Source organism: Cervus elaphus, chromosome 23 (assembly GCF_910594005.1).
Source record: "Cervus elaphus chromosome 23, mCerEla1.1, whole genome shotgun sequence".
Lineage (NCBI taxonomy): Eukaryota > Metazoa > Chordata > Mammalia > Artiodactyla > Cervidae > Cervus > Cervus elaphus.
Window position 1 is genome coordinate 19,989,262 of NC_057837.1, and position 19,126 is coordinate 20,008,387.

Below are 19,126 nucleotides of genomic sequence, written 5' to 3' on the forward strand. Positions count from 1 at the left end.
TAGATATCTTTCAGAAACAAATACATAAATGGTTTCCTTTCCTTGGAGTAACAGCTTCCTGGTGGGGTGTTTTGTTTTCTGAGGTCTGCTTCTTTCAATATTTAAGAGAGCAGCAATTTAATCAAATGAGAAGACCTAAAATAAAGATTGTGGCATCCTAGCAAATAGAAAGTATTAGGTTACTTTTGCTTTTTCGTAGCATGTTAGATGGAACTCCACAAAGCCACACATTATTATGAAAAGCAAAATTTTGTAAAGTCTGACCAAGGATCAAAATCCACAAACTATAATATAGTTTATATTGTGGATTATATAGTATAATCCACAAACTATAACTCCACACTTTTTTACTCTTGTGTCAACCTAAAAAGTACTGATATATAATTGTAACAATATCACCAATAGCTATAATTTATTGAACACCGTGTGCCAAACATCGTTCATTTAAAAAATTTAATCCTTACCATAAGCTTTTGAGGCAGGTCTTTTTATAGACGTGATACCTGAAGCACAGAGAGGTTAAGAAACATGTCTAAGATTACACAGTTCTTTTAACTTTTTATTTTATATTGGAGTATAACCGATTAACAATGTTGTGATAGTTTCAGGTGGACAGCCAAGGGACTCAGCCATATACACGTATCCATTCTCCCCCAAACTCCCCTCCCATCCAGGCTGCCAGATAATATTGAGCAGAGATCCCTGTGCCATACAGCAGGTCCTTGTTGGTTATCCATTTTAGATATAGCAGTGTACACATGTCGATCCCAAACTCGCTTTCTCTTTCCCCCATCCTCCCCCCTTCACCCCCAGCGCCTAAAATGACACAGCTCTTGAACCAAATTCAAAGCCAGTTAGTTTGATGCCCAAGCCCCCATTATTCACGAACAAGCTTCGGTGCCTCCCCAGATATCCTCATGAATTCATTGTGGATTATAAGTGGGAGAGCAGAGCCCAGCGGTTAAATGCTTTAGTGTCAGGCACAGCCTCTGGGCATCCTGGCTCTGCTGCCGCCTGGGCAAACAATGCCTGCCTCACTGAGCCGTCCTGGGAGCACAGGATAATTCGTGTTAGGCACAGAAATCAGTTCTTGGCTCTCAGTTCTCAGTTCATGCTGACCATAATCACTGTGATCAAAAAGATGATGGTGGTAACTATACAGGAGCCAAAACCTTGGCTTTGGTATGTAATCTCCTTTTCTTAGTTCAGACCTTCAAATTCTGAAGTTTGAGTTTGTGAATCTCTTTAAATTAATGACAAATTATCATCAGATTGCTGGTTTGTTTCTTTCTTAACTCATCATCACCATCATCGAATTGTGAGATAGCAGAGTGTCATTGTAAAGAGCGGGAACTTTGAAGCCAGGAGAAGGTGTTAACCTTGATTCTGACACTTTCGTGATGTGAAAATTTGGACTAATCATTAAATGTCTAAACCCATATTTCTCAAGCTGTTGAAGGAAAGGATCAATTTTTTCTTTCCCTTCCTCTCTTTTTCTTTCTTTCCTTCCTTCATCCCTACCTCTTTCCATCTCCCCTTTCTTCCTTCTTTCCTTCCTTCCTTTCTTTCTGGTTGTTTCAAATCTCTTATGGACCAATCCCTTTGCAAAATATGATAGAAATATCTTAGCAATGTACAATTCTACAAACACTCCTAAATGATCTCAATTTCTGTTCTAACCTGACTGAGGAGATTAACAGATACAAGCTACTTTAAGCTTTGATTTCATAAATCTGTAAAATTGGGACCCTACTACTTACTTCATATGATTGTTATAAAAATTTAAGTGAAATAATGTGGGTAAAATGCTTGCCTCAAGGGTAGGGGGCACTGAAGAATTGGGAGCCCTTTAGGAGCACCTATTCCTGGCCCACACCAGAAACAAGGACAGAGGGACATGAGAAAGGGCTGTGAAAGGCATCTCAAGTATTCATGGCTGAGTCCCATATGAATCTATTTTTTTCCCTATCTCTCTGGGCAGCTGAGTTGTTCCTTGGGAGATATACTCAACAACTCTAGTTTTCTTGGTGATGTTTTAAAAGGGCAAGTGACCAGCCTGGGCTAATCCTTGGGTAAGGCCAAAGACCTGTGCCCTCTGAACTCAGCCCATGGTTCCATCTTGCTCAATGTAAGGATAACCCTAGAAGATCACTAGAGAGAAATGGTGTGGACCTCACCATGCGTATCTTGAAGTGGGTGCATTATGGCCAGGATTTTGGTTGTGGCTCAGAAGTGAAATAGCTGTGCTTGTAATGCCTAGTTAAGTTAACCTGAGACAACCCTGTTAAATAACATATTTACTAACTGGATAATCACTCTGTTGGGCTTCCCTTGGTGGCTCAGTGGTAAAGAATTTTCTTGCCAGTGCAGGAGGCACGAGTTTGATCCCTGGGCCGGGAAGATCCCCTGGAGAAGGAAATGGCAAGCCACTCCAGTATTCTTGCCTGGGAAATCCCATGGACAGAGGAGCCTGGCAGGCTACGGTCCATGGGCTCATAAAGAGTCGGACATGACTGAGCAACTAAACAACAATAATGATCACTCTGTTGTTACCATCCATTTGGTTTTAGAAGTGGGATGAACAGAGTTCCCAGTGGAGCTGAGGGAGGAGCTGGATCTGCCCTGGAATGATATCCACCAGACAATTCCTATAATATAGAGTGTACAATACAGGAAGTGTAGCTGAGTCACAGACATGGCCATCAGAAATCTCCAGGACTCATTCGAAGACTTGGTGAGTACCTTAGTGATTAAATCATGATGCTGACAAGAGACAGGATGATGTTTCCTTGGTCATGGTATTTAACTGAACCTGGCACAAGTTGCAGTCAAAGCCCCAGAAACATAAATAGGAAGATGACAAACATCTCCAAGTTTTGTTTGATGATGCTAGCCCTGAGTAATATCCTCAAAGTCATGAAGGAAAGTGGCCTCATGAAAACAACAGATGAGGCATGTCTAAAACCTCAGATTAAAAGTGAGTTCTCAGAATCCAGATTTATATAAAATTTAAGTTTATATCAAGCTATATCCAATAATAAATATGAAATATTACTTAATATAGTAGGGTATATTGCATTAATAAATATTTAGAGTACTTTCCATAGATTATATCAGATAAGACATCCTAATGTAAATATTACTTTATCTTTCACTGGGACTTGGGAAGCTACAATACTGAAAAGCATCTGAAAGATAATATCTCTGTTGGATAAGACACACCTGAGAAGACTTCCATGTGAAGCCTCAAATGAAAATAAGCTGATGGAGAAAAAAGATGCAACAGTCAAATAAAAAGCCAAAATTCGTCAGTTCAGAGGCAGGAAAAATCAATACACTGAATGTCCTATGGTCTAAAACACTGGAAATATTGTGACGCGGATCACTGTCCACTAGATGAGTTGGCATTGTCTAAGGTCTCAAAGTCAGCTTGGTCAAAAAGTCAGAGAGCAGATAGGTAAAAGTCATGAGGGAGGGCTGGGGAGAAGAAATATTTTAGCCTCTAAAACAATTCAGTCAGGGCAAAGGGAACATTGATGGAATAATGTGTAAAGCAGTATAAGCAAAAGAAAATAAAGCACGTGGAGGTAGGCAATGTTAAGTGTTTAAGAGCTTTCAGTCACACAAATCAGGGTTGAAAGCTTTGAATAAAATGGGGATGACAGTGTCACCTTTACAGGTTTAATGAGACAATATTTGAAAAGGGTTTAGCAAATTCCTAACATCTACTCTGGGTTAGATATTTTTTTTTGTTTTTTATTGAAGTATAGTTAATTTACAATGTTGTGTTACTTTCAGGTGTATAGCAAAGTGATTCAGTTATGCATATTTATTTTTTCAGATTATTTACCATTATAGGTTATTACAAGATACTGAGTAAAGTGCCCTGTACATACAATATGTCCTTGTTATTTATTTTATACATAGTAGTGTGTATATATTAATCACAAACTACTAATTTACCCCTGCCCCCTCTCCTTTGATAACCATAAGTTTTTTTCTATATCTGTGAAGAGAGCTATTGTTAAGAGCAATAATAATAATAAAGTAAAAACAATGATTCAACAGAATGTGAACCAAGAACTTCCAGATGAACAAGCTGGATTTAGAAAAGGCAGAGGAACCAGAGATCAAATTGCCAACATCTGTTGGAGCATAGAAAAAGCAAGTGAATTCCAGAAAAAAACACCTACTTCTGCTTCATTGACTACACTAAAGCCTTTGACTGTGTGGATCACAACAAACTGGAAAAGTATTTAAAAAATGGGAATACCAGACCACCTTACATGCCTCCTGAGAAACCTGTATACAGGTCAAGAAGCAACAGTTAGGACCAGACATGGAACAATGGACTTGTTCAAAACTGGGAAAAGTGAAGTGAAATGAAGTCGTTCAGTCGGGTCCGACTCTGCACCCGCATGGACTGTAGCCTACCAGGATCCTCAGTCCATGGGATTTTCCAGGCAAGAATACTGGAGTGGGTTGCCATTTCAGAACTGGAAAAGGAGTATGTCAAAGCTGTATATTGTCACCCTGCTTATTTAACTTATATGCAGAGTACATCATGCAAAATGCTGGGCTGGATGAAGCTCAAACTGGAATCAAGGTAGCTGAGAGAAATATCGATAACCTCAGATATGCAGATAATACCACTCTAATGGCAGAAAGCAGAGAAGAACTAAAGAGCCTCTTGATGAAGGTGAAAAGTGGAGAAAAGTGGAGAGTGAAAAAGCTGGCTTAAAACTCAACATTCGAAAAATGAAGATCATGGCATCTGGTCCATCACTTCATGGAAAATAGATGAGGAAAAAATGGAAACAGTGACAGGCTTTAATTTCTTGGGCTCCAAAACCACTGTGGATGGTGACTGCAGCCATGAAATTAAAAGACACTTGCTCCTTGGAAGAAAAGCTATGACAAACTTAGCATAATAAAAAGCAGAGACATCACTTTACTGACCAAGTTCCATCTAGTCAAAGCTATGGTTTTTCTAGTAGTCATGTATGGATGTAAGAGTTGGACCATAAAGAAGGCTGAGCAATGAAGATTTGATGCTTTCAAACTGTGGTCCTAGAGAAGACTCTTCAGAGTCCCTTGGACAACTAGGAGATCAAACCAGTCAATCCTAAAGGAAATCAACCCTAAGTATTTATTGGAAGCACTGATGCTGAAGCTGAAGCTCCAATACTTTGGCCACCTGATGCAAAGAACTGACTCACTGGAAAAGACCCTGATGCTGGGAAAGACTGAAGGCAGGAGGAAAAGGGGACGACAGAGGATGAGATGGCTGGATGGCATCACCGACTCGATGGGCATGAGTTGGAGCAAACTCCAGGAGATTGTGAAAGAAAGGGAAGCCTGGTGTGCTGCAATCCATAGGGTTGCAAAGAGTCAGACACGACTGAGTGACTGAGCAACAAAAACATTGATTGGGGGCTAGTACACTCATTGTTCATCTGCCAGTCCACCAAGATATGAACATTTTCCAAAACGTCAAGATAATAATACAGTAGCATTTATTTTTAAATTTACATAGCTCTCTCAAAGGGAAAATCTGATTGTGTGAGGAAAGTGGAGATCAATTTGGCCAATTCACAAGGGGCCTATTTGATTTGATTTGTAAATTGGAGTGAAATAAATACTCTAAGGGTTAATTTCAAGTGAGATAATAATATCCATTAGGGCTTCAATTATCACTATTATTTTTTTTGGCTGTGCTGCATGGCTTGTGCGATCTGAGTTCCCTGACCAGGGATTGAACCCAGGCCCTGGCAGTGGAAGTGCCAAGTCCTAACCACTGGACTGCTAGGGAAGTCCCAGGGCTTCAGTTATTTATGTAGTAAGGCACCAAGTATTTTAGGGGACACTCTATTACAGTTTTTAATTGGGGTATAATTGCTTTACACTGTTCTTTTAGTTTCTGCTGTATGTACACATATATCCTTTCCCCGCCCGCAACACTACTATTTAACCTTTAAACATTCCACTTTAAAAATAAATATCTCTACAGAATAACTGGCCTAGCTTTTTCAACAAGCTGGTGGCTTGAAGGGGGAAAATGGAGAGGAATTACTGCCTAGACCATAAAACACTTACAGGACATGGTAATTATAAGCAATAAAGTATATTTGGGGATCTTATTTAAACTAACCAACTGTGAAAATATACTTTTTTTTGAGATAACTGGCAAATTTGATTATGGTTTGGGCATGAGGTAAAGGGAAAAATGTCACTTTTATTGTGTGCGATAATGGCATTGTGACCGTGCAAAGAAAATGCCTATATTTTCAAAACTTCGCACCAAAGAAGGTTTATGAACTGAGTTCTCAACAGTTGAATTTTGCTTCCATATACTTCCAAAAAGGGAAAACCAGGGATAGGTGGAACAGAGGCAGCAGAAACCTGATAACTCCAAAGATAAGGTAAAAGTACACTGAACTCTTTTTGCTACTTTAAATGTGTTTCAGATCTTAAATCATAAACTCATGAAATGTAAAGCACTTAAATACCAGGCAGTTAATGTTCTCTTGGAAATAAAAACTCCAGAACTCCACTTGTTCATATTTACTTCTATTTTTTTTTTGAGATAGATTATAATATTTCCCTACACTATATCAGGAGGAATACAATGAAATAATTTGGAATTTATGGTACTGAGAATATCAGAACCTCTATATTTAAAAAAATCTACAGACGCTCTGATATTATCAGGAAAGTTGGCTAATCTCTAAGTAACTTTGTGTACCGTGAGAAGCTCAACCAAGATTTTGAAGGTATTTGCTTTGCAATGACATGGATAACTGGTAAAATGTATTTTTATTTCAAGTAGAATAAATCAGGATATCTGATCTATTCTTTTGGATTAAATTAAATTCATTTTACACATCCATGTATTAAAAAATTAAAAGCTGGGGTCCTAAAGTTCGTTTCTGGCTTGAAAATTTGGGGGACAGTCCTCTGCGTGGCCTGGGAACAAATCTCTCAACACTTCTAATTAATTCCAGAGTCCCTTCCTAGAAAGAAATCCTCCACAACGCCTTAGAAGTGTGTTATATTCTGCTTCTGTTTCTATATGGGGGTGTGTGTGCGATATTTGCCTTTAACCTGAATCTAGCCCAGACCTCTTTTTCAGTCTCTGGGTAATGATGAGGTCTGGGGGCAGTTCTGAAATCAGAACCACAGACCTCAAGTCTGAGCGACTCTATGAAAGTTCACTGTTCCTGCCTTGGTCCTTTCACACAGAAATATCACTCTAACCTCCCAGCTGTTTCACCTTTGCCGTCCTGTGTGTCTCTTCTGCCTTCGTTCGGTGTTGCCTGTTGTCCCTTCATTTCCTTTCTCCTGCTTGACTCAGGTACTCTTTGCAGCCCCATCTCCAGCCTTACTTTTGGAACAATTTCTCTGCCCCTTATGTTTATGTTTTCAAATCTTCCAAGTTTCATAAACTGCTAAAGAGAAGAGCTATTAGTCCACATTTCTGTGCAAGAAAACATATCAGAAATCCTCCAATGAGAAGGAAACTAGAATAACTCTGAAGATTGTACCTTCTAAGTGAACCTAGTATGAGATCCATAAAAGGCTTTCAATAACTTTAGAAATAACTAGAATTGCTGTGGACTAATAAGCTGTAAGGGTTTAAAACCTTCTATCAACATTTACTAGGAAACTACTACTCACACTAAAAGATTTTATAATGAAATATAGAGTTGAAAAAATTTTAAGTTCTAGACCGGCAAGGTCACAAGCTCAAAAGCAAACTGCAAATCTATTTGTAGCTAGAGGCAGTGTTGTCATATAATACAAATGGTATTAAGATTACAGGGGGAAAAAAGAGAAAAGGGAATTTATTTTCAGTGAGTTGCAGGAAGTTCAAAATTTCAAAATATAAGTACAGATATCCAACTCGACACTGGCAACATCAAAATCTAAGCAAAATGGAATGGTAACAAAAACTGCTTCCTTCCCATCTATTTTTGCATAACATCCTGATTGACCAGCTGCAAGCGTTTTAACATGCTTGAGATGGCGGCTTTAATTTACATCGCAGGCTGTCTCCAATTAGTCATCCTGCTGTAAAAGCTGTGGCCTCGAGTAATCTTTGATGGCAATACCATTAAGTCTTTCTTGTAACATCTGAGAAAAAGCAGCTTTCTGCTTTGTCAGCCTAGCTGCTAGCCCCAATTTTCCTCTTTAACAGCCCATGGAAAAGTGTACCCACAGCTCTGAAAATCTAGTCTAGTCTAGAGAAAGATAAGAAACGACATAGCATGTTCCTCAAGCTACAAGTATGAATGACCTAAACTGTTTAGTGGCAAATAAAGATATAGCCTTTTTGTAAAGATCTCCAGAAATGATTAGGCAGTGACTAATTCCCACTCAACAGTTCTTCGTCTTATTTAACCTGGATCCAAGGGCTGAGTGTACATTACATTTCTCCACTCAGAGGCAGGAGAGCTGGACTTCCCCTTGGTGGGACTGAGGTGCACTTGGATTTCATGGCGTGTGTTGTCTGAGATGGTCTGGCTATGCGAGCAGGGCTAGAGCCCTTCATGGTCCTCAAGTGTGTGGTGTTTTCTGTTCACAGACACACAAAACCCCCCGCAGGTCAGTCAGCCCTGACGCTCTCTCACTTGAGCGGTTTTACCCTGACTTGAATGCTCACTTTTACTGCTTCCTCACAGAACTGCCTCCTACCACCCACCCTCCCACCTTTTACACTGAGATACTTAATTTAGTGCAAACTTCCATTTTCTGTCTCAGAGCTATCACTTTTGAGACCCCTTCATTCTGACAGCCACCAAGAGTTGAAGTTTGTTTCCCCTTACAGACGGGAGATTTTGTCACCCCAAAACAAGTTTTTTTTTTGCTTTTGATTCAGATTAGTCTTTTCAATGACAGAGAACTTCAGGCCGTGTTGGGCTGTGGCTGCTGACTCAGTCCTTAACATGGGCACGCAGGTATGCTAGTCACACCTCAGCAACGGTGCCAATGACTCTAGTGTCTACTCCAGTTGCTACAGCTAGTGAAAACTGTACATTTAAACTGCGAGCACCAACCAGTGACTTCTGATGGCTCTGGGGTCAGATTCCCCTCGTGGCTTAGGCTGGCTCAGAGCGGGTGTACATCGCACCCACTGCATTGTGTTTTCCTCTTGTTTTTCTCTCCTCTCTCTGATTTTTTGCTTCTGGGTTTGGCAACCCACTCCAGTATTCGTGCCTGGAGAATCCCATGGACAGAGGACCCTGGCAGGGTACAGTCTGGGGAGTCGCAATAGAGTCGGATACGACTGAGCAACTAACACCTCTCCTAAACCCTCTCTTTGAACCCTGCTCCTCCCACGCCTGTTTTGGTCAGTAGGGTGTGGGTCCCCAGGTGCACCAGGGCAGGGTTAACATTTTTCAGAGTGCCACCAAGAGCAAGGTTGAGTGGTCTACTTTACATAATAGCCTCAGTAGTAACCAGCCTTTACTTTTCCTGGTTCAAGAACAACACTTGCTCTGGGTTTTTCTTTTTTTCCCTAAGCATTTAGCTTCTGTCTTTAATCTCCTCTGTGGCTTCTCTCTAAACTTTCCCATTGCTTGGAGGCAGTAGGTTGCTTTACACACCATTGGCAGAAGGTAAGTGAAAGTTGCTTAGTCGTGTCTGACTTTTTGTGATCCCATGCACTATACATGGAATTCTCCAGGCCAGAATACTGGAGTGGGTAGCCTTTCCCTTCTCCAGGGAATCTTCCCAACCCAGGGATCAAACCCAGGTCTCCCACATTGCAGACAGATTCTTTACCAGCTGAGCCACAAGTGAAGCCCAGAAGGATCTAAGCAACCCCATAAGTAAATTACACAGCAAGGAGTTCTTGAGTGTTAAGGACCCAGAACAACATCCCAGAGTAGTCATCTTCGCCCAATCAGGTCACTTAGAATCAAGATGCTCACCTGTGTGGTCTCCTAAGTTGTTTTAAAAGAAGGGAGCTCCAATAGGTATAAGCACCACTATTTTCATTATAGACAGTTTTTGGGTTTTTTTGTTTAACTTTTCCATTACATATACTGTCTCAGCTACTTTATTGTCCATAAAAACCCGAAGAAGAAAATCATTACATCTCTATTCAACGAATGAAAAAGCTAAGACTCAAAGAGGAGGTATTGAAAATCAGAATTCGATTACAGGTCTGTCTGGATCAGAGTGCAAGTTTTTGTACTAAATCATGCTATTTTGCAAAATGCAACAGGCAAGGAAAGACTTTTCTGCCCCCAATACAGCTCATCAGAGTGCTTTGGGGCTCCTCCTCAAATTCTCAAAATGATATATTCATCCTCATAACTTTGCAGAAACCAGCAGCTTCTATTTTACTTCTCCAGCTGAATACTTTTGGGGAGGATAGTAGAGGGAGGTAGAAATGTAACAAGAGGTAGAAAAAAACATGGATATGGTGTCAAAGATATAGGATTTTTGTTGAAAATAGATTTTGAGATGTAAGAATGGAATTTCTGAGACTAGATTCAAATTAATGATAACTCATCTGTACAGTTAAAATCTAGGAATCTTCTTGATTAATACAAGGTGCTTTGGTTGCAGTTTCTGTAGTCGTGGAGTCTGTCGGCATGCTATTTTCAGGATGACATTTGTCAGAGGCTGTACACTGTCACTGTTCACTCATCTGTCAAATCTATAGACAGAAGGTTTTCATCTTAAGTTTATGTAAATTATCTTATGTGAATATTGTCATTTCTTCTTTCTGGGGTTTTCATTTTTTTTTCCCCCACCAGATTCATTTTCCAATACATCAATCTGCCTTTGATACTGATTCTGTTTTCCATGATATCAGCAATCCACACAGATTACCAATAAATGCGTCTCCTTTGTACTCCCGAGGACTGACTACATCTCTGATGGACTCAGAATCGCTCCTTAAAGAAGGAAATTCGAGGGCTTCTCTGGTAGCTCAGTGGTGAAAAATCTACCTGCCAATGCAGGAGACATGGGTTTGATCCCTGATCTGGGAAGATCTCACATGCCATGGAGCAACTAAATACCTCCACCACAACTACTGAGCCTGTGCTCTAGACCGCGGGAGCCACAACTACTGAAGCCCACACCCTAGAGCCCATGCTCCACAAGAGAAGCCACCGCAACGAGAAGCCCTCAGCCTGCAACTAGACAGTAGCCCCAGCTCGCTGCAACTAGAGAAAAGTCTGCGCAGCAATGAAGAACCAGCAGTGCCAAAAATAAGTAAAAATTATTTTTAAAAAAGAAAAATTTGACATTTTAGAAGACAATTATGGACTAAATTGTAAACATACCTCATCGTCTATATACCACACAGTATCTTCTCTTTTTTCAAAAAAAGGTGTAATTATCATCGCCCAATATTATTTGATGTATGTAAGAGTACAATTAGTGCCGTGCTAGATTTGCTTCATACTAGAAGCCAAGATACTTGGAAGAATAAGTCTTTTCTGAGAAACATCAGAGTTTGTTCTGAAAAGGGGGATTTATTTTGAAGTAGGTACTTATTTTCAAAAATAGCTTCCAATTTTTTATAGCTATTAGAGATTTTATATTTGGGGAAAACATGAAGAGATTAATTTATGTTTTATAAATGTGTCATTTTAACAAGTTTAAAATATGAAAATTGCCCTCATTTTCATTTTTATCTTCTCTGATTATGGTTAAATTACAATTAAAACTCTTGTTTCCATCAATTTGAGGAAAAACAATAGAAAAGATTAAGTGCAGTGGATGAATCTATCCAAGGCACAGAGGTAGAGTAAGATTAGAAGGAAATCCAGGAATATAAAGGGAATTTTATTTGTTGAAATGTTGAAACTGTAAAGTATATTTTAATTTCTGTATATTGTATAATGTAGTATTTGTAATACAGAGTAATTTTAACCCTGCACTATGAAAATTTTAAAAACACACAAAAGTAAAGCCTAGTATTATGAACTATGATATATCCTTCTCCTCTTCAACTTTTCAAGATCTTTACTTGTAAAAACCAGGTCAATGGTCCTGTAGAGTATCTCACATTCTGAAGGTTTTTGATGTTTTCTTGTGGTGCCATTTAAATTGTTCCTCTGTCCCCTGCATTTCCTACTAACTTAAAGTAAGATCTAAATACCTGGTTAGATTCTGTTCTTTTTTTCGGCTTAACTATTGCACAGGTGATGCTTTATATTTCACAATGCATCATGTCAAGAAGCACATGTCTGGCTGACAGAGTTTTAGGGGTGCTAAGATGACCTATGAGTTCAGGTGGCCCTCCACCAAATTTTACCTGATAGCTTTTAGAAGAATCAATTACTTCAATAGAGATCGCCAAATAGTTATTTTTTTCACTTTTGTCATTACTTTTATAATCATTAGCTTTCATCCTTCTGTAAAGAAGTGCTTTGCTTAATCAAATATATCACTTTAGATACTTTGCCAGTCAATTCATACAAGAAAGTATGGATAAATGCTTAATTGTTTTGTTCTAATTCCCAGTTTCCAGAGTAAAGAAGTCAGTACTCTGGCTACCTCCAATGGTGACAAAGATGATTTTCCTTTTTTGTCTTTAATTTTTAAACCATTTCTGGGTTTTATTTCTTAAAAATGAACTCATTACAAACACAACAAAAAGGAATAAAATACCTAGGAGTAAATCTAACTAAGGAGGTAAAAGACCTGTATTTAGAAAACCACACAACACTGACTAGAGGAACTGAAGACAATACAAAGAGATGAAAAGATATACCTTGCTCATGGATCAGAGTCACTAGTACTGTTAATATGACCAAATTACCCAAAATGATCAGTGCATTTAAATCAATTGCAGTCATTTTTTCCTCTCCACTATTCACATTGTCCCATCTCTCTTCAACCTGATTCCTATGTGCTTGTGATATGATCCAGTTAATCCTGGTAGTTTCTTTGGTCTCAGGTACATATGTACACACACACACACACACACACACACAGTCTTAATCCATCTTGTACATTTCCTGTTGCAAGTTTGGAATCCATCATTTTCTAAGCACCCAACAAGTGGGGAATTTCCAGTAGGCCACAATCTGGATGCTAAGGATGATCATTGCTTCTAGGGTACCATTGTTTCTAAGTCTTTTCTGTGTGTGAACTACGAAATAAGCATTTTTAAAGATTGTGTGAAATACAAAACATAAAACTTACCATCTTCACTATTTTTAAGTGAGTGGTGGTTTAGTCACTAAGTCATGTCTGATGCTTAGGACCCCATGGACTCCTCGGTCCATGGGATTTCCCAGGCAAGAATACTGGAGTGGGTTGCCATTTCCATCTCCAGGGGATCTTCCTGAAGCGGGGATCAAACCTGCATCTCCCGAATTGGCAGGCAGATTCTTTACTACTGAGCCACCAGGGAAGCCCTTTTAAGTATGTAAGGCACTAGTACTAAGAAATTCACATTGTTGTACAACCAATTTCCTGAATATGCTTCATCTTGCAAAACTGAACTCTATACCCATTTGTTGTTGTTTATAACTCTCCATTTTTCCAGCCCTCAGCCCCTGGCAACCCATTTCCACTTTCTGTCTCTATGAATTTGACTATTCTAAGTAACTCATATAAGTCAAGTCATACAATATTTGTTTCTTTTGACTGCCTTATTTCACTTAGCTTAATATCCGCAGGCTCAACTGTGTTGTAGTATGTGTCAGAATTCGCCTCCATTTTAAGACTGAATAATATTCCCATGGCATGTATATACTGTGTTTTGTTTATCCATTCATCCGTGGATAGACATTTGGATTGCTTCCCACATTTGACTATTGTGAATAATGCTGCTATGAACATGGATGTACAAATATGGTGCCTTTGCTTTCAATTCTCTTAGGTATATACCCAGAAGTAGAATTGCTGGATCATATGGTAATTCTATTTTCTTTTTTTAATATTCACATGGTATTGGAATGATCATCATGAAAGTGAAAGTGAAAAAGTGAAAGTGAAGTTGCTCAGTCATGTCTGACTCTTTGCAACCCCATGGATTGTAGCCTACCAGGCTCCTCCATCCATGGAATTTTCCCAGCAAGAGTACTAGAGTGGGTTGCCATTTCCTTCTCCAAATAATCATCATACTAGTTCCTAAATAAATAATGAACAAGTACTGGGACTTCCCTGGTGGTCCAGTGGTTAGGACTCTGCACCTCCACTGCAGAGGGCATGGGTTCAACACCTGGGCAGAAAACTAAGATCCCATTTGCTGTGTGGCATGGCCACAAAAAGAAAAAAAAAAAAGAACAAGTACTTATTCATTCATTCAGCGATTATTTGTTTGCTCTCTACTTGTTCTAGGCACTAGCTGCTCTTCTGGAGTTTGCACTTTAGTGGAAAAAGATAGAAAATTATCAAAGAAAAATAAATAAAAAAATATCAGACAATGATTGGTGCCATGCAGAAAATTAAACAATGGTGATGTGATGGAGAGGGCCTGGGAGGCTACTTTAGGTTGGGGGGTAGAAAGACCTTCTTAAAGAGGTGGTAGTTAGGCTGAATTCTTGTTGACAAGAAGGAACCAGATATATGAAAACCACTTCAGGCAGAGAGAATGACAAGCAAAAACTCTAAGAAGGAACATACTTGATGAAGTCATGGAAAGATGGTTAAAGTACGGTGGGCAAAGGGGAGGTGGTTTAAGATGAGGTCAAAGACAGATTGTGATTTTATTTTCGATGAAAGAGAAGCAATATAATCATATGTGTAACTCTACTAACACCACTTTATTTAAAGAATTCCACATAACGTGTTCTTCATCATGTTCATTAGATGCTCATAATATATATCAAATATCTTTTCATAATCAGTGAATTCAGGTCTAACTCATTTTTTTTTTTTTACCCGCGACCCGAGCGGGGAGGGGGGCGTGGCCGCTGGCACCCCGGGTCGCCCCTTCCTAACTCATTTTTTTAAAGCTGTAGATTATTTCATTCCATGGATGTATTAGAATTTATTTAATCAATTTTTCCATTTCCTGAATGTCACACAGTTGGTATTGTACAGGATATAGTCTTTTCAAACTGGCTTCTTTCACTTAGTAATATACATTTAAGTTTCCTCCATGTCTTTTCATGGCTTGACAGCTCTTTTTGGCAGTGAATAGTGTCTGGATGTACCATGGTTTATTTATCCATTCATTTACTGAAAATCATCTTGGTTGCTTCTAGGCTTTGAAAATTATGAATAAGTCAGTATAAACATCTATTTCCAGGTTTTCCGGCAGACATTTTTTGAACTCATTTAAAGAAATTTCAAGGAGGGTGATTGCTAGATGCTATAGTAAGAGTATATTTAATTTTGTAAGAAACTGCCAAACTGTCTTCCAAAGTGGCTGTACCGTTTTCCATTGCCACCAGCAATGAATGAGAGTTCCTGTTGCTCTAGATCCTCACCAGCATTGGTAGTGTTAGTGTTCCAGATTTTTACCATTCTAGTAAGTATGTAGTGGTGTCGCATTGTTGTTTCAATTTGAATTTCCCTAATGGATGGTGACTACAGCCATGAAATAAAAAGATACTTGTTCCTTATATGGAAAACTATGACAAACCTAGGCAGCATATTAAAAAGCAGAGACATCACTTTGCCAACAAAGGTCCATACAGTCAAAGCTATAGTTTTTCCAGTAGTCATGTACAGGTGTAAGAGTTGGACCATAAGAAGGCTGAGCACCAAAAAATTAATGCTTTTGAACTGTGGTGCTGGAGAAGACTCTTGAGAGTCCCTTGGACTGCAAGGAGATCCAACCAGTCCATCCTAAAGAAACCGACCCTGAATATTCATTGGAAGGACTGACACTGAAGCTGAAGCTCCAATGCTTTGGCCACCTGATGTGAAGAGCTGACTCATTGGAAAAGACCCTGATGCTGGGAAAAACTGAAGGCAGGAGGAGAAGGCGACGACAGAGGATGCGATGGTTGGATGGCATCACGGACTCAATGGACATGAGTTTGAACAGGCTCAGGGAGTTGGTGATAAACAGGGAAGCCTGGTGTGCTGCAGGCCATGGGGCTGCAAAGAGTCGGAAATGACTGAGTGAACAGTAACAATGACATATGATATAGAGCATCTCTTCCTCTGCTTCTGCGAGTCTCCTTTGGTGAAGTATCTGTTAAGATCTTTGGCCCATTTGTAAATCAAGTTATTTATTTTCTTATTATTAAGTTTTAAGATTTCTCTGTATACTTTGGATAATAGTCCTTTATCAGATATATCTTTTGCAAATATTTTCTCCCTACTGGTGAAATTTTAATTGAAGAGTTTCATTTATATAGCCAATGTTCTGACTGTAAAGGAAGAAACAGTTTAACTGACATTTTAGGCATGGGGCAGCCATGAGCAGTTATAAATAGGGAATTCTTGTAATCATAGACCAAAAAGTCCATGACATCAGCCAACAACAATGCAGAAATCCTAAAGGAGAAGAGATACAGGGCTGGTTATTCTTAATACTAGGTGGAAAATACTCTTGGGAAGTATAATTAAAATTAATTTAGAATTGTTCTCAATCTAATAAAATTGTACAATAGTTTTCAATCAGGGTGATTTTTAGATATAATTGGAAGGCATTTAAGTCCTAGTATATAAGTTGAGTCCTTTGAAAAGACCCTGATGCTGGCAAAGATTGAAGGTGGGAGGAGAAGGGGACGACAAAGGATGAAATGGTTGGATGGCATCATCAACTCAATGGACATGAGTTTGAGTAAACTCCGGGAGTTGGTGATGGACAGGGGGGCCTGGGGTACTGCAGTCCATGGGGTCACAAAGAGTTGGACACAACTGAGTGACTGAACTGAACTAAGTTGAAAATTTGACATAAAATATTCTGGTTTCTCTTTGAAATTTATTTTACCTTGAAAAGTAAACACAAACAACACACTCTTTGGTCATGTGGTTTGATCACAGAAGACTTTCTCTGTTGTACCTCCTTCAGGCTAAATAATACTGTGGGGAAAAATCTTATTAGTGCAAAATATTTAGTGGTGTATCTGATGTATGAAAAGTTGTTTTAGATAAGACTAGTACACAAATCAATATTCCAGGACCACAACAACAACAACAAAAATGTGTTTAGGCTCCTGGTCTATAAAAGGGATTGATCATATCTGTGTTTAAAATAGTGATTCTTAATCTTTTGGGATTAAAATCCCATTAAAACTAGAAACATCTGCAAAAATGCAGATCTATATGTTTAAGTGAAACAGTCTCCAGTTGTGGGGGTCTGTGGATTCATCATTCCCCATACACAGGCATTCAACAAGAACTCAATCTTAGACAAAATATGATGGGAACTAACTTGGGAGAGGAGATCTATATTACTTACCAAACAAACACACATTTCTACTAACCTACTTGTCCTACTGTCTAATAAATCTGGCCTAAAATCAAGCTTCTTCTAATTCAAATTGCCAGATTTTCTCAAGATACTTAAAAATACTTAAATGAGGAGAGAAATTATGTTGTTTCATAGTCTGGCCATAACTTGCTGGTAGCACCATCATTTCCTGTACTGAGTGACCCTAGTTCCTAAAAATAACTCCAGTGCTATTCAACTGCTTATATTTGACATATTTTTCATTCTTATTTGGGAAGGCACATTCCCTTCTCCAGCTGAAGAAACTCAGTGTCTGAAAAGAGCTGCCTAAAAACACTGTTCCCTCTGGGCTCTTAAAAATGTTCAGCATCTGAAAGCTGGCAGGGAATGCCAGCAGAGGCAGTACTCCATGGACTGAGCAAAAAAAAAAAAAAAAAACCCACCACAGGGACGCTATACATGGAAAACAGGAAGCTGAACAGTTGAGGCAGCCTTACTCATATGTGACCCATATTCAGAGCCATAACCTAGCAACCGTGAACTATCTAGAAAAGGAAAAGATTCAATGGCTAGCCCTAAGCTAGAAGGGCAGACTATCCTGACACTTTTCCACCTTACTTTTAAATAAGCAAAGGAATAAAGCACTAAATAAAGCCTCAGGATGGGTTAATCCAATACACTGCTGCATACCACACATACACAACTGCTGACCAACTGCTGACCACCTTGTAGCGAACTCTTGGTTCCTCTGGCAATTATAACAGGGTGTTGAGCAGCTCAAAGTTCACTCCAAGTCCCCAAGACAAAAATAAGAAGTTGCAAAATAAATGACCTTCCAGTTTCTTTGCAATATTTCATTATTTGTATGTTATTTATATTCTTGGAGACAGAAAAAGGAGGAACTGGAGGACTAGCTTACCCTTTCTTTATTTTCAAAATGTTAATAATTTCCAGGGCTATTTTTTTTAAACTCGGACACACAGATTCACATTTTAATAGAGGCAGTTCAGTGTCTTAGGAAAAAGGAATGAAGTTATGATTCAGAAGCTCATCAACATATGTGTTATTGAGAATTATCAGAGACTTCTATTCCTTCTAACCCCATCTGCTCAACTTTATTTATGTTTAAGGGTTTTACATTCTAATTAGCTGGAGGTGGTAGATGAGAAAAATGTATCCAGATCACTCTATAGAAACAGTTCTTGGAAAAGTAGCTGAAAACTTAACTTTGCTATTGTTTAGTTGCTTTAAGTCCTGTCCAACTCTATTAGACCCCATGGACTGTAGCCTGTCAGGCTCCTCTATCCATGGGATTTCCCAGGCAAAAACACTGGAGTGGTTTGCCATTTTTTTCTCCAGGGGATCTTCCTGACCCAGGGATCAGATCCACATCTCCTGCATTGGCAGCGGATTCTTCACTGCTGAGTCACCAGCTAAGACTTACCTAGCTACTCACAATCAATCCGCTCCAGAAACCATCATATACATTTACAATGGTATTTTAAACCGAAATCTGTTGATCAGCCAAGCTACTTTCAAGAGTTTTCTTTCATTAAATCTCCTAGAAGGACATCTTCATCGCATGTGTTAAAGAAGTTACGTTGTTCTGTTTTTCCAAAACAAATGGAAACCCTCCAATTCCAAAATTATCTAGGATATCAGTGTGTAACTCTCCCCCTGGTGTTTTCTTCCATCACCCTCATGACTCACCTAAGCACCTTTCTTGGACTTTACGTGTGTGCATGCTCAGTCGTGTCTGACTCTTCGCGACCCCATGGACTATAGCCTGCCAGATTCCTT